Below are 15,667 nucleotides of genomic sequence, written 5' to 3' on the forward strand. Positions count from 1 at the left end.
CCCTCTCATTTCCTATAAATAGAGAGGCTTGCCATCATTTGTACTTATCTCATCTCATATATTAAAATTACTCTTATGAGTTAATTTCTCTTCAAAGTTCTTTGTGAACTTTATCGATTAAGCAAGTATAATTCATATACTTGTGGCGTCATACCTTCCATCCTGATTCCAAAATTCCTATATTGATATCTAGTGGGTTGAAGACTCTATCACCACCCCTCAAGCAAGTTTGTGAAGACCGGGATTGTGCTCCTTAGTATTGTTTCATCTTTGGCGAGTTTGAGATACAACATCACCACCATTGTCGTTTCATCATCAACCCTCATCAACATCCTTCATCAAGACCATACCAACTTCATTCTTTCGCAACCATCTCTTTTCTATCTTTATTTCATTTATTTCTATTTTCATTACTTTTATTATTACCCATTGCTTAAGTCCACCATTAATATTATTTCTTTCTTATTTTTATTGTTGTCCAAGCTTATAATTCAAGGACATCAGTACTTGTCAATCCTAGATCGGGACACAATAAGGCTATCTACTCTCTTTCATCAAAGCGTGTAGATCAGCCTACATCATATGGGCCTTCAAAAAATGCCCCAACATTTATCAGTTCTTGCTCCAATATTGATTATAGGCTTGAGATTTTGTGTTTATAAGACACATGTCAATTATCAAGACTCACTCCAGAGAGATTGTATTGTTTTAAAATGTTTTCTTCTTCTTTTTATTTCCAAAAAATTGAAAAATATCAATTAAAAGAATTTTGAAAAATATTTAATAAAATTTTTTAAAAAAATATTGCCCCTTTCTAGGTTTCATAGTTGAGACAAATTATAAAACAAGAGTTCATTGGATATCAAAGAATTAATTACACTTTCAATCCTTCAAAAAATTTATAGCTATTTGACAAGTGTTAAGATTCATTCTAACTTTGAGACATGTTTAAGTAAAGAAAGGATAAGATGTCTCGAGTTGTTGTCTTTGGTCGAAGGTTTAGCATTCTCAATTCTTTGATGTTCACTGATCTGATGGAGTAGCTTATGTGCTTATCAACTGGAAGTGTTCTCTGTCTCTCATGAGCACATTTGGGTTGTGTGATGTCTTGTCAAGGGATTTGTGAGATCGCCTCCTATACAACACCTATATGATAGTTCATATTCGAGTCACCTTTTTAGGTTTTCAACTCAAATCCTCCTTTGTTTTCAAGACGTTATTTAAATTTTATGTCTTGAATCCCCTTTGTCATTTTTCCATCATGCATTAAAGATTTTAGAAATCCTTTTTGTGAATAAAAGATTAATCCTGATGGGTCGGATGAAATCTGAAGATAGTCTCTTCTATTTAGAATTCCATGTATTATTATTATAAAGGACTTTTAAGGCACGTAATTTAGTTTATGGTTCATAGTTATGAAATAAAGGGATAAATTGGCCCAAACAAGTGTTTAAGGGTAATTGAACCAATGATCAATTCATTCTGATGCCTTCAATCTTGTCTTGCTCGATTTGAGTTGTATGTCTTTTATTTTCTTGATGTTCTATGATCTTCTGGTGCATTGATTCAAGAATGATTGTACTTGAACAATATTATAGTTTGAATCTCGATGTGTCATTTGACTCGTTTGACTCTTTGTATGTTCTTTTTGTCTTGTTTTCTCTCTTTCTTCTTTTTTTTTTCTTTTTTTTCCTTTGCTTTTTCTCTTTATTTTTTTCTTTTTTTCTCTTTGCTTTGATTTGATCTTTGCACTTTGAATTTGGTTCTCCTTTTGGTATCTTATCTGGATTAATGGTCTTCACTCATTCGAGTAGATTTACTTCACCTTTCCCCCAGTGTGGAGAGTGATCCTTGGTTAGGGTTGAATCAGAAAAAAATAATTCAGACTCAAATGGGGACACAAGGTATATATATTTTTCTCCTTTTGTGAAGGGATAATGAAAGTAATTTGTTCATCATTTCATACACAGAAGTCTTTGCAGAAGAGGTATCCCCGGGGGGGATAGATTTTCATGATTAATTTTATTCTTATAAAAACAATGTAATTAATGCATGATAGAATTATTTTTGAATTAATTTCCTCTTTTTTTCTGCTTCTTGCTTCTATCATGTCTCAATTGTTTAGGCTCATCTTCAGGAAGTTGATTTGAGATGTCCCACATTGTTTCTTCTTGTAGGAAGGTTCACGTTCAAATGAACATCTTATACTCAATACCTTCAGGTTTTAGTGGTAGAAAAATGTAGGTTTTGCATCTAGGAAGACGATGGTATAACTTTATTGGCTCAATGAAAGGTAAGAGTATGACCTTTTATGTCTCGAAAAAGATAAAGGTAATATTTCAAAGTCTCAAAGAGATGTAATATCAAAATTTAGTCTTTTGGTAGTGACCATGAATTATTCCGAGTAAAGAATCGAGGGGTTTTATTTTTTGTTTTGGATGGTATAAGAAAGGTCTAATATTGCCATATGTCAAAAATATATAATTCTTGAAGAACTAAAAGAATATGAAATTCATTCGATATTCAAATAACTACAAGATTAAAACTCATTCAATTATTCAACCTTAGAAGGTAGCATAAATTCAATCATTAAAAGAGTAAAAAAAATATTTAAGCAACTATTAAAGACAGAACAAAAAAACGGGTTCTAACAAAACAATGCTCTTAATACAATTGCAAAAAGCTTCGTGTAGATGTAAAGATCTCTTATTGATTAGCATTGGAATGCCCCATCATTCTTTGAATGTCCATGCCCCCCGGTTCAATCAGATTTTGAACCTTTAGCTTCAATGTCCCTCAATTCTTAGTGAAACATCCTGAGTTTCCTATGTGATAGCTACATATGGCATCAACATCATAGCCTTCAGAATATGGAGCCTCTTTTGGCCTTTGGGAAGCTTCTCAGGTGAAATAGTTAGTTGTTGAGCATGTATCATCATACATTCAGAGGCTTCAATGGATGAAAAGGCATGTTTTTTGCCTTTTTCTTGATTGAGCCCAGTCAATTTCCTAATCTCGTTGCATTCATTTTAAATTCTCTTGCAATTCTTCCTTCAATTTTTTGAAATTTGCTTCCATTACGTCACGTGATTAAGGCCACTTCCATTGAATTCTCCATGAATCGATCCCCATGTTTTCATGAATGATGCATATGAAAATGTTTAAATAAGAATGTAAATATGTAAATGTAAATACAAAAAATGTTGATCCCAACGATGAACATCATAGAATAATTTTTATCAGAGATAAAAGTCTTCACATTACAAGGTAGTTTATTTTACATACATGTTTTCGATTGTACGCTGAGTCTGAAATGGGTCAATGTTTCATCTCGGAGCTTCGTCCTCGAAAATTATGTCCCTCAAGCGCTAAAACCTAAGTCAATTAATGCACCTGTAGTGCTAGAATCACACGTCACTCAGTGGTGATTAGCGATGGAACGATCATAGAAAAGACTCTACTACTGGACTACTTTTCAAATTAGTGAATCATCTTTCCAATCTCGAATGTTGCATGATCTTCGAGCAAGTTTCTTTCTTGTACTCTCTAAACTTCTTTTAGCCATATGTGCATGTATGTGTACACAACTACTTGATTGAAAACTTTTATTTCTCCTTGTAAAAATTTTCACATAAATATCCCCTTGCGGATCAACAGTTTCCCGTTATGTCATGATGCAATGCAAAAGGATGAAAAATGACACAAAAAATAAAAGAAATGAGTTAGTACAGGTAAGGTAATCAATATAGATAAAAGTGTTATTCAAAGATGAATATAACACATACCCCATCATGGTATCTACCCGAGCATGCTTTCATTAAATAGCAATTCTACCCGGACATGCTTTCTACCCAAAATGGTTATTTTCAATAAATTGATCATAACCCCATGATATCTAGTTCACATGGTTTTATTCAGCAAAATTTAAAGCAAAAGGTAAAGGTTCAAAAACACTCCTCCTTTGTGTACACCTATTTTGGCACCTACTAACGGACAGAGGTTTTGCATGGCTCTACCTAGGGTGACCGTTCTACGGTTCACAACATGCATGGTTAGGTTCTAACAGGAAAATGTACTCGAATTGTCCTTGATGTCAGTGCCCCTTTGAGCTACCAAACCCTTAACCCTGGCCCATTACATGCTCATGCGAATTGAGTTCAATTAAAGAGGATGCATTCCCTTGTGTCCATGCGAGAAACAATTTATCTCGTGTAGATATAAGGTATATAAACCCCAAAGATTACTTGCTAAAACCCATGCGGAGAAACAAGTTATCTCACATATGCTATGCTTTCACCTCAACTTAAAAGGGACAAAGCTCGTAAGTGAGCTTATGATATGTAAATGCATGTGTTGTATGTGAGGAGAAACTCACAAACCTTTAAAACACGATATGTTGAAACTAGAATTTGTTGAAGACCAATAAAATCAAAAAAATCAATTAGTTGAAAATAGAATAAAGCATGATATGTTGAAACTCAAAATAAACAAAAGGATTATAAATTAATTGCAATTTAAGTTTGTAATTCCTAAGAATAAAATTAATTTATAATTATTTATGGCTTAACTCTCTAAATTCCCAGCGGAGTTGTCAAGCTGTCAAACGTCTCCCTCAGGGATTCGTTAGACTTAAAAATTAATTCGGGGAAAGATGATGAAATTTAGGTTTGAAACAATTTAATTTTGGAGTCGCCATCAACCTTTAAGTTAGGTAGGTTGAATACCTAAAATATCATTTTAATGAGTTCAGAAAAATCATTAAAAGACAAAAAATGGTCCATGTTTTACCAAAATTTCATTTTTTAAGAGTTCAGAAGTAGATTACATGTGGAGAAGGGTGAGTACCCCCATAACGCCCAAGTTTGGTACCTAGACGATTATATAATGTCTAAATGTTGGGAAATTACAAACTCGAAAATATATTTAAATTACGATCCTTCTATTCATTTGAAATTTATTTAAAAAGATATCAATTCTCTCAAACTAAAACAACATTGCCTTTCCACATAATAATATGACGACAAATAAGAAATGCAATGGACAGAAAAATTAAAGATCACAAATATACTTTTATGGAGTAAAGCTATTTATTTGACCCGAAAAACTATAATTATTTTTTAAGAGAAATTACATCGTTTTGTACGGAAGATCATTGAAAATGCACTTCCATTATAGTTAGGATATTTTTTCATGGATCCCCATTACAAAGGGTGTTTCTTTAAGTTTAAGGATAATATAATTTAAAAGAGTATAATACTATAAAAAGTTTAGAAATTATCGAGTAAAAAGAATTCTTTTTGTATGAACAATCCTTAAAAATACACTTCCTTTATATTTAGGAGACTTTTCACGGATTCCCCTCACAAAAGGGCATTACCTTACATTTTTTTATATCAAAGACAAAAATAAAACAAAATAAAAATAGAACGAGATAAAATGAAATAAAATAAAATAAAGATAACAAGGTAAAAATAAAGCAAAAAAAAGACCATAGATTACAAAAAAAATAACCTTTTGTGCGAAAAATCTTTGAAAGACACATTCCCTTGTAGTTGGGAGATGTCTTCATAGATCTCCCTCACAACGAAAATTATCCTTCCTGTATATATATAAAAAGAAATACGGTGATTTATAATAAAAAAATCGAGTAGTAATAATATAGATATAATATGAAAGTATGTACGTGAAAGGGGTAGCAATAACAAAGGTAATCAAGTTCAATTTTGAGTCTAAAATGCAAGTCATGCATCGGTAGTCTACTAACATGAACAAGGGATTAACATGAAAACTTTATAAACTAACAACCAAGATTAAAACACCGGCTAAATATGATAATAAATAAATAAGGTTGAACATAAACAGTGGAAAGTATAGGCATTAGAAATAAATAAACCACAAGTAATATCAATGACTAAAATAAAATGACTGCAAGTTAAGATGCTTAAATGAAAATACAGAAAATTAAGTGCTGGAAATTAAAAGCACTAAAATAAAATGTAGGAAATTAAAGGGGCATAAAAATAAAATACTGAAATTTAAAGTGCTGGAAAAATAAATAAAATAATAATAAAAATAATAAAAATCATAAATATTAAAATGCATAAATTTAAAAGTTAGGGAGCATTTTTAATCTTTTAACCCGGACTATAAATAATGCAAGTCATACCCCAGGGCGTGTCACCGCAAGGTCGTTGAATATTCAAATGTTAGAAAATTAAGGGGTTAGTTTGCGCAATAAAATAAAATGTTAGTAAGTTAATAAGAACAAGAAAGTAAAAGTTAGAATGTTAGTATGAACAATAAAATAAAAGTTAGAATGTTAGTAAGTTAGAAAAGTTAGCGGTTAGTGGTTAGCAGAGTCTGAACCATAATAATATGGATCGTACCCTAGATAGGGTCACCACAAGTTCGAATAATAAATCAAACAAATTAATAAAAATAAAAAAAATAGTTAGGAGTTAATAGAGTCTGGACCATGATAATGTGGATTGTACCCAGATCGGGTCACCACAAGGTCGAGTCAAATGAGAAACAATAAATAAATAATGGTTGGAATGCAAGAAAATAAAATTCAGTGGTTAATGTGTGATAAAATAAAAGTTAGTAAATAATACGAAAATACAAAGCATAAATCAGTGACCAAATTAAAATAAAGCAAAACATGGGGTCATAATCACAATAAATAAAACAACAGATGCATAGTGACCCAGATGTAAAAACAAGGCTAACTATGGGGGACCCTAACATGATTTTTCCTTGAAATAATTACCAGAAAATGAAGACACTATAAAACTAGGGGACTATGCACACAATTTACCAATAAATGAAACTAAACACCCCCATATAACTTTCTTCTCTGTTTTTCTTCTTCCCTAACTCACCATGCGACACCACTCACCACAAAAGCCTCAAGGCTTTCAGCGCCGACCATCGTCATGGTGGCCTCTCCTAAACTCCGTCTGACTGTCGAATACCAACATCGGTAAAGCTGCCTACTCTGAGCGAATCGATGCTATTCAGTTCTCTATCTATTTACAAACAACTCTCTACCGAGGCCTCCTCGTACCCCACGTCTGGTAACCAATTACCAACAAAGGTAAACCGACCTTGCTCTCTCGCTCATGGCCACTAATATGGTGGTCAATTAGAACCAAAAATAAGAGAAAAACAACCCCTCCTCATTCTCAAAGGGCTAACTGAAAATTCCCAAAATAGAAGTAAAAAAAATTCCCCTAATAGCCGGCCAAAGACCATCGACCCTCAGACGTGGCTAACCCCCATGGCGACAAATCACTGACTACTCTCACAATATTTTTTATTAATGCTTAAAAAAGAAAGAAGACAAGCTTGGAAATAAATAAAAAGAAGGAGAGACCAAACCCTTTATTTTTTTCATACAAAACTGAGGGAGAAGCCTTTTTACAAGCAAAGTTGGGTCTTTATACCCCTTCAAAGTTGCGAATAGTATAATTATGAATTTGGTCCCTGAAAAAAAATTAGGGTATTACAAGTCTAATACTATTTACAAATTAACCTAGGCCCAAATTAAACTCAGTAACCTAAAATACCAAACAATAAGTAAATGACCTACCATCCATTATGCCCAATTACAACCCTAAACTCATTTAAAAATAACCCTAGCCCATAAACTAACTTAAGGATGATAAACCCTAATTTGTGACCAACATCGTCGACTCCCAAACGGTGATCCCGATCCAGCAGGCCTCCACAACCTTCATAGTCCCCTTCTTCCTCACGTGCACCAACAGTCATGGAGTGGTCCCTCCCATCGTCATAATCGCTTTTTGCAGGATTATTCCCTCCAGATATCATATATAAGCAACAAAAGAATTTTCATTATTTTGTAATTTTGTAAACTGGGTTATAAAAACCCCCATAAACTGTTGTAAATGGGATCTCTCAGACAAGTAATAGAAACAAAGCATTTCAGGTTCTTCTTTAATCTTCTTTTTTTGAAGATACCAAGAAATAATAAAGAGATTTCTAAGTTCTTTTTCGTTTCCACTAAAGGGTTTATCATTTTTCGTCAAAATAAAAGTCGATAATAATGAGAGGGGAGAGAGTATTTCATTTACCTTAGACATAAGAAACCCTTGCCGGAGTCTCGTCGGTCTCCGGTCGTCATGAAGTCGAAGGGTCGAAACTCTCAAACATTTAGGGGGTTGGTCTTAGTCTTAAGTTTCATTTTCAAATTAGATTAAGGAAGGGTCGTCAGGGAGTCGAAGGGTTGAAACTCTCGACCACTGCGAGTGGTGGCCGAAGAGTGAAGAAGCTGACTTATGATGGTGATAGGCTCCCCATGAGTCTCGATCGAGAGGTTATCCAGGAAGAAGAGTGTGTCAGTTCTGTTTGGAGGTTGTTTGGTTGCGTTCGGCCGTCTCAAGTGGCGGTCGGAGGAGGAATGAACTGTCGTGGAAGTCCGACGACAAAGTGAGGGTGGTTGTTTCTCATGGAGGCGGCGGTTGGGGCAAGGAGAATGGAGGATGGTATGGGTTTTCGAGCCTCGGATTCTTGTTTTAGATAGAAGATTACGATTTTTAGGCGTTGTTTGGTCTCTTTGGTTGTTGTTGGTGAAGGTCGAAGCTGCGGGTGGACGCCATTAAATGTTGGCCGATGAGCGCAGCATAGGTGAGCTCTATGTGCGTTCGACCGTAGGAGAGAAAGGGTTAAGAGAGTGGTTTGGGTTTAGAAATAAGTTTAACCTAAAACTAACAAATAGATTAATTCATATATTAGGTTTTTTTGGGTTAATCATGTCCATTCAATCATACTTTAAGCGTGAAATTGCATTTTAGTCATTAGCAATGTTCTTTTCGAGCTTAGTTGTTATGTCCTGATTTTGTAATTGTATGCTTTGTAGTTGTAAGTGAATTTTAGGTTCTTTAAAGTTGGAAAATTATGCTTTAGTCCCCAAAATATTATATTGAATTTACATTTAGGTCATTATTTCTTATTTTATTTTATTTCGATTTTGATGCCTTACTTTTTAATTTATTTCGATTTGAACCTAGAGTGTCAAATGGAGGCTCTAATATTTGAATTTGTATTGATTTTATTTTTATTTCGATTTTGATGCCTTGCTTTTTAATTTATTTTGATGACCTAAATAGTGACAAAATTAGTTTAGTTCTCTAGGTTCTTTAAATTTCATAATTTAACACTCTAGGTTAGAAAAAACCTTATATAATTCACATAGTATAATTAGGTTCATAAATAGTTGTGTGATTGCATTTTGATTTTAAAATAATAATAAGGCAATGTCCATTTATGAAGGAATTAATAGTGTATCCTTCGCATTGTACTCAAGGGGTGACCACTAGTAATTCCCGTAGTAAATCAACATTATTTTCAAAACCCTACATCATATTTTCTTATTTATCAAGGCAATGCTTGTTTATTGGGATTGATAACGAAGTTTTCACATAAAAAGGTCGATGGTGGTCGTTATTGGTCTTGATAAACCGATAACCTTTTCAAAATTTACATACATAGTGGATTTTAAATTAAATAAAACCCCGAACTTAAAATTTACATACATAGTGGATTTTAAATTAAATAAAACCCCGAACTCAAAATTTCTAACTTTTAAATATATGATAATCGACTAGGTACCAATTTTTGGGCTCTGTGGGGGTTCTAATTCTTCCACATTCGTAACTGACTCCCAAACCTATTTTTTTATTTTCGCAGACTAAAATTTGGTGTTTTTGATAAAATAAAATGTTTTATTAAAACTACTTGATTTTAAGTGTTCTAATCTCACCTTAAAAATGGTTGGTGGTAACTCAAATTTTTATTAAAAATCTTTTCAAAAAACTCAATCGTCATAACTAATTAGCTTTCCTCATGAAGTTCCGGTTGCGACAAGGTGTTACACATGTGGTATCTTCTTAGTGAGTACTTATAGTTATTGAAGGAAGGATATAAGAATGTTTCTATTTTCTCTTGTATTTTTATTAAGAGGTTTGGATAATGATCTGTCACAATTATTGTGTGGAATGGTGATTTAAATATTATTGGGACTCCTGAAAATATCTTTATGACAATACAATACTTAAAGAAAGAACATAAAGCCTTGAAAAGATAAAATTTTATCTTATATTACATTTTAAGAATCTTAAGAATGGTTTATTTGTGCACCAAACAATATAAAAAATGAAGGTGGTTAGACAATTTTATATGTATATTGCACATTTGTTGAGCACCTCAAATGGTGTTAGGTCACTTGATGTAAATAAAAATCACTTCCGATCTTGTGAAAAAGATAAAGTTTTTCTTGATTCGTAAGTATTATGCTTAAATGCTATTGGTGTATTGTTGCACCTTGTTAGTTATACACAATTTGATATTTTAATTTCTTTCAATTTATTATCAACATTTAGCTCATTTTCATTCGGAAGATATTGGAATGATGTCAAACATATATTTCATTATCTTCTGACTACAAAAAGCTACTAAAATTATGGGGTTATTTTTCATTAATTTATTCAAAACATATTTGATTGATTTTATAGATGCAAAGTATTTATCTAATCCTCATAATATTCGATTATAAACTGATTATATTTTCACATATAATGGTATTACAATCTCTTGACGTTCTATATGAAACAAATAATAGTTTTCACTTTTTCTAATTATGTTCAATTTTTTACTATCAACAAGACTAGTCATGAATGTGTGTAGATACGACAATAATTAACCATATATAATAAGACAATAGTTATACTCCACAAAAATATGCGACAATTCTATAGATAATATAGTTTACACTACCCAACTTAATAAATATTATATAAAGTTGTAATATTGTGTTTGAAAAAAAGAATTCTCCAACTAGTCCACTTAAGTAATTATTTCCCAGACTAGGGTGTTTGGAACATTAACTTGGTGAAGACTCCAAGATTGTTGCATGTCTTCACTCCACCAACTTTTTTTTTTTTTGCTCTACAAAGTGGAAGACGCATGGCATGAAAAAAAATTTGCATGATAATCCATGCATCTTTCCCTTGAGACTGTAAAAAAAAAACCCTAGTTCAAGAAATAATTTGGTGATAGCCATACACGAGGATTTTTTTCCAACACCCAAGGAAGCCATATAAAGAGTGACAAAATTAAATACATCTCATAAAAACTCTTCTTTAATCATACCTTAATATATTTTTTTTTGTACTTAATTTTGAGGAGACGAGTAAAAATGTATTATATATATTAAAAAATTAAAAAAATTGTAAATAATTTTTAGGGTAAATTATACTATTCTTTCTTGAATTTTACTCTCTCTCTTATTTTATTCATTGTATTTTCAATTTTTCTAATTTACTCACTGAACTTTCAAATTGTTCCTGTTTTGATCACTTTCTATTATTTTATAATTATTTTCGTATGACTTGTGTTGAAAAAATTTTGATATTTCGATATAACAAATTAAGTTAAATGAATTTTAAGATTTTCCAAAATGATTTTCTAAGTATATTCGATATAATTATTCGAATATCAAAACATTACTCAAAATATTTCAAAAATCATTTTTAATCCTTACTTAAGTGTAAAATTAAGTTTTAATCTTAAAACAATTTCAAAATAATCTTTCAAAGTATTTCGAACCATGTCAAACCCAAAATTTCCAGATTGCTCAGAGGGAACCGATTCCCTCCCATAGGGGGTATCGATTCCCCCTGAATGGTTTGACTCCGAGATTTCCAGAATGCTCGGAGGGAACTGATTCCCCCATAGGGGGTACCGATTCCCCCCTGTTCAACGGTCGAAATATTTGAATTTTACACTTAGGGAACCGATTCCCTATAAGGAGGAACCGATTCCCCCCACGCTCCAAGCTGTTTTATTAATTGTTTCACACTAAAACGGCTATATTATCTTCATTAATTATCCCCAACGTTAAGAAGTGATTCAATGTGTATTTAAACAAGTTCTGAAGCCCTTGATCAGCAAGAAATCATAGAGAAACAAGAGAGAAAGCATCAAACACAAAGTTTGTGCAATTCAAGCCAATTTTCATTCAATATTCATTTTGCTTTCAAAGAACACTTATTGTGCTCATTTGTAATTTTCTTTGAGTGTTCTTTTCTTGTTCTAGAATTGTGCAAACATCTTACCTTGTGAGGTTTTCTTGTAAGTTTGCAAATTTGTAATCTTCTCTTTGGGAAAAAAGAGTGTTCTCAAGAGTTGGGGTATACTCTTGAGGGAATTGTAAGGTTATCTCTTTGGCCTCAAAAGAAAGAACAAATTAGTGAATTTGTTGGAAAATCCTTAGTGTGGATAGCTAAGGTAGTGGACGTAGACTTTATTTGAGAAAGTCGAACCACTGTAAATCGCTGTGCAATTACTTTCAATTTTCTGCAAAAGCTTCCACAAAAATTTTAATTGCCAATTCACCCCCTCTTGGTCGATTCCGTCAATCGATTAACTCAACAATTGGTATCAGAGCCTAACTCATTTGAAGGTTTTATCGCCTCTTGAGTCGATTCGGGAAGAGTTATATCGATTATTAAAGTCATCAATGGCCTCCGCTTCAAACTTCGACTCCGGTCTCGATTCGATGCCCGTCAACAAGCTTCCTTTCTTCAATGGAGCTAACTATGCCTATTGGAAGAATAGAATGATGTAATTCATTCAAGCAAGTGACATGGGAGCATGGAATGCTGTAGAAGAAGGATACATCAAACCTCTCACTCATCCAAGGTTGTGGAGTGAATGAGAGACAAGAATGTTCCAGCTCAACTCCAAAGCCATCCATATTATTTTTTGTGCTCTTGGACCAGATGAATACGAAAGAGTTTCATCGTGTACAACCGCCAAAGAAATATGGGACAAACTTCAAGTCACACATGAAGGTACAGATGAGGTAAAGAAATCAAAAATTAGTATTCTAACGCATAGCTATGAAAATTTCAGGATGAAACCAAATGAAGACATCAAAGCTATGACGGATAGATTTTCAACGATTGTCAATGGTCTCAAATCATATGGAGAGATCATCTCAAATGAAAAGCTTGTGAGGAAGTTAGTCTACTCCCTCCCAAAATCATGGCAATCAAAGAAGACAGCAATCATCGAATCTAAGGACCTATCGTCCTTAACTCTTGAAGAACTTATCGGTTCACTTCTCACTCATGAGATGATGCTCGAAGATGAGGTGGACCTTGATAAAGTTGAAGAGACACCAAAGGAAAAGGAGAAGAAGAAAAATATTGGAGTTGCTCTCAAATCCACAAAATATGAGAGTGATTCTAATAATGATGATGATGACGAGGAAATGGCATTGTTTGCCAAACAGTTCAGAAAAATGATGAGACCTTACCAAGGAAGAAAATTCAAACGAAACGTAGGCCTAAAAAATGAACCAAAAGAGAAGGACCCAATCATTTGCTATGAATGCAAAAAGCCGGGGCATGTCAAATATGATTGTCCACAATTGAAGAAAAAGGGTCAATCAAAGAATAAACACAAGGCTCATGTGGATACATGGAGCGATGAAGAAAGTTCCGATGAAGAGGAACAAGAAGTAGCAAACTTGTGCTTGATGGCATTCGGGGAAGATTCTAAGGTAACCTCTAACTCATCTGATTTTGATGATTTATCTTATGATGAGTTATTTGAGGAGTACAATGGGTTGGCTTCGGATTATAAGAAATTGTTTTTAAAATATAAAAATGATGTTTCAAAATTGAAAAATGAAACCAAACTCATATCCAAAACCAACAACGATATTGAAAGTAAAATCAAAGATTTGCAAATCAAACTAGAAGAGTTTGAAAAGAAAAATTTAGATTTGCAAAATTTACTTTCAAAGATCAATGATGATCATCAAAAGAAAATTGATGATCTTAAAACTTCTTTTGATAAAGTTGGAACAAAACATTTTGAAAGAGGTGGAAATTCAAAATCCAACTTTGTTAGAAAAAGTTTTAGAAACTACAATCATAGAGGTCCCCAAAGAACCTCTAATGGAAAAATCATTAGAAGTATGTGGGTTCCTAAAGAACTCATTACTACTAAAGATAAAAATATCCTACACAAATGGATACCTAAGGGACTAGGATTTTGGAAACTAATGAATATGGACCCAAAAGAATTTGGGTACAAAATCAAAAATTAATCTATGTTTGTAGGGAAAAGAGCATTGCTACAAGGCACGGGAAACAAATTCAAACTCATGGTACCTTGATAGTGGATGCTCAAGACATATGACCGGAGACAAAAGCCGGTTCATTGAGCTTAACGCCAAAAATGGAGGATAAGTGACTTTTGGAGACAATTCAAAAGGTCACATTGAAGGTATTGGTACAATAGGTAATACCTCTTCCATACAAATTAAGAATGTTTTATATGTGAATGGATTAAAGAATAATCTTTTGAGTATTAGTCAATTATGCGATAAAGGATTCAATGTCTTATTTGAAATTAATGGTTGTAAAGTTATTGACATTGCATCTAATCGGATTATGCTTATTGGTCATAGAATAGGAAACATTTACATGGTGCATTTAGATTCTATTGATATGACTAATTTATGCCTAGTTGCTAAGGATGAGCATGATAGTTGGTTATGGCATAGGAGACTAGGTCATGCTAGTATGAGTGTTTTGCGACGGTTAATTCAAGGAGACTTAGTAAGAGAGTTGCCTAAGCTTAAATTTGATAATGATAAAATCTGTGATGCTTGTGCTAAAGGAAAACAAAAACGAGTTTCTTTTAAATCTATTAATGATGTATCAACTAGTAGAGTATTACAATTGATCCATTTAGATCTTTTTGGGCCAACTAGAACTACTAGCTTGGGAGGAAAACAATATGCTTTTGTCTTGGTAGATGACTATTCTAGATACACTTGGGTTCTATTCTTAAGTACTAAAGATGAAGCATTAGAAAATTTCATCACATTTTCAAAAATAATTCAAAATGAAAAAGGTTACTCTATCACTAGTGTTAGAAGTGATCATGGAACTGAATTTGAAAATCTTGGATTCATTGAGTTTTGTAATTCTAATGGTATTAGCCATAATTTTTCAGCACCTAGAAACCCCTCAACAAAATGGAGTTGTTGAGAGGAAAAATCGAACTTTAGAAGAAATGGCTAGAACCATGCTTTGTGAAAATAATTTGCCAAAATATTTTTGGGCGGAAGCCACAAATACCGCTTGTTATGTTGTAAATCGAGTAATGATCAGGCCAATTTTAAAGAAAACTCCATATGAAATTCTCAAAAATAAAAAGCCTAACATTAGCTATTTTCATCCTTTTGGATGTAAATGTTTTGTTTTAAACAATGGTAAAGAAAATCTTGGCAAATTTGATGCTAAAAGTGATGAAGGAATTTTTATGGGTTATTCCTTAAATTCTAAAGCTTATCGTGTATTTAATAAAAGAACTTTAGTTGTAGAAGAGTCTATACATGTTGTTTTCGATGATAATCCCCTTTCGAGGAAGGATTCTTCTGTTAATGATGATGTAGGTATTGTACAAGCAAATGACGTTAGACATGACGTTGGAGAATCATCATCAAAGGAAGAAACAAAAGATGAGGAAACTCATGATCCCCTCGAGAATCCAACCATTGAAGAAAGGGAAGTATCTTTTCCAAGAGAGTACAACTATGTCAAGGATGGTGAAATTATAGGTGATC

Source organism: Hibiscus syriacus, unplaced genomic scaffold (assembly GCF_006381635.1).
Source record: "Hibiscus syriacus cultivar Baekdansim isolate YM2019G1 unplaced genomic scaffold, ASM638163v2 tig00110125_pilon, whole genome shotgun sequence".
Classification (NCBI taxonomy): domain Eukaryota; kingdom Viridiplantae; phylum Streptophyta; class Magnoliopsida; order Malvales; family Malvaceae; genus Hibiscus; species Hibiscus syriacus.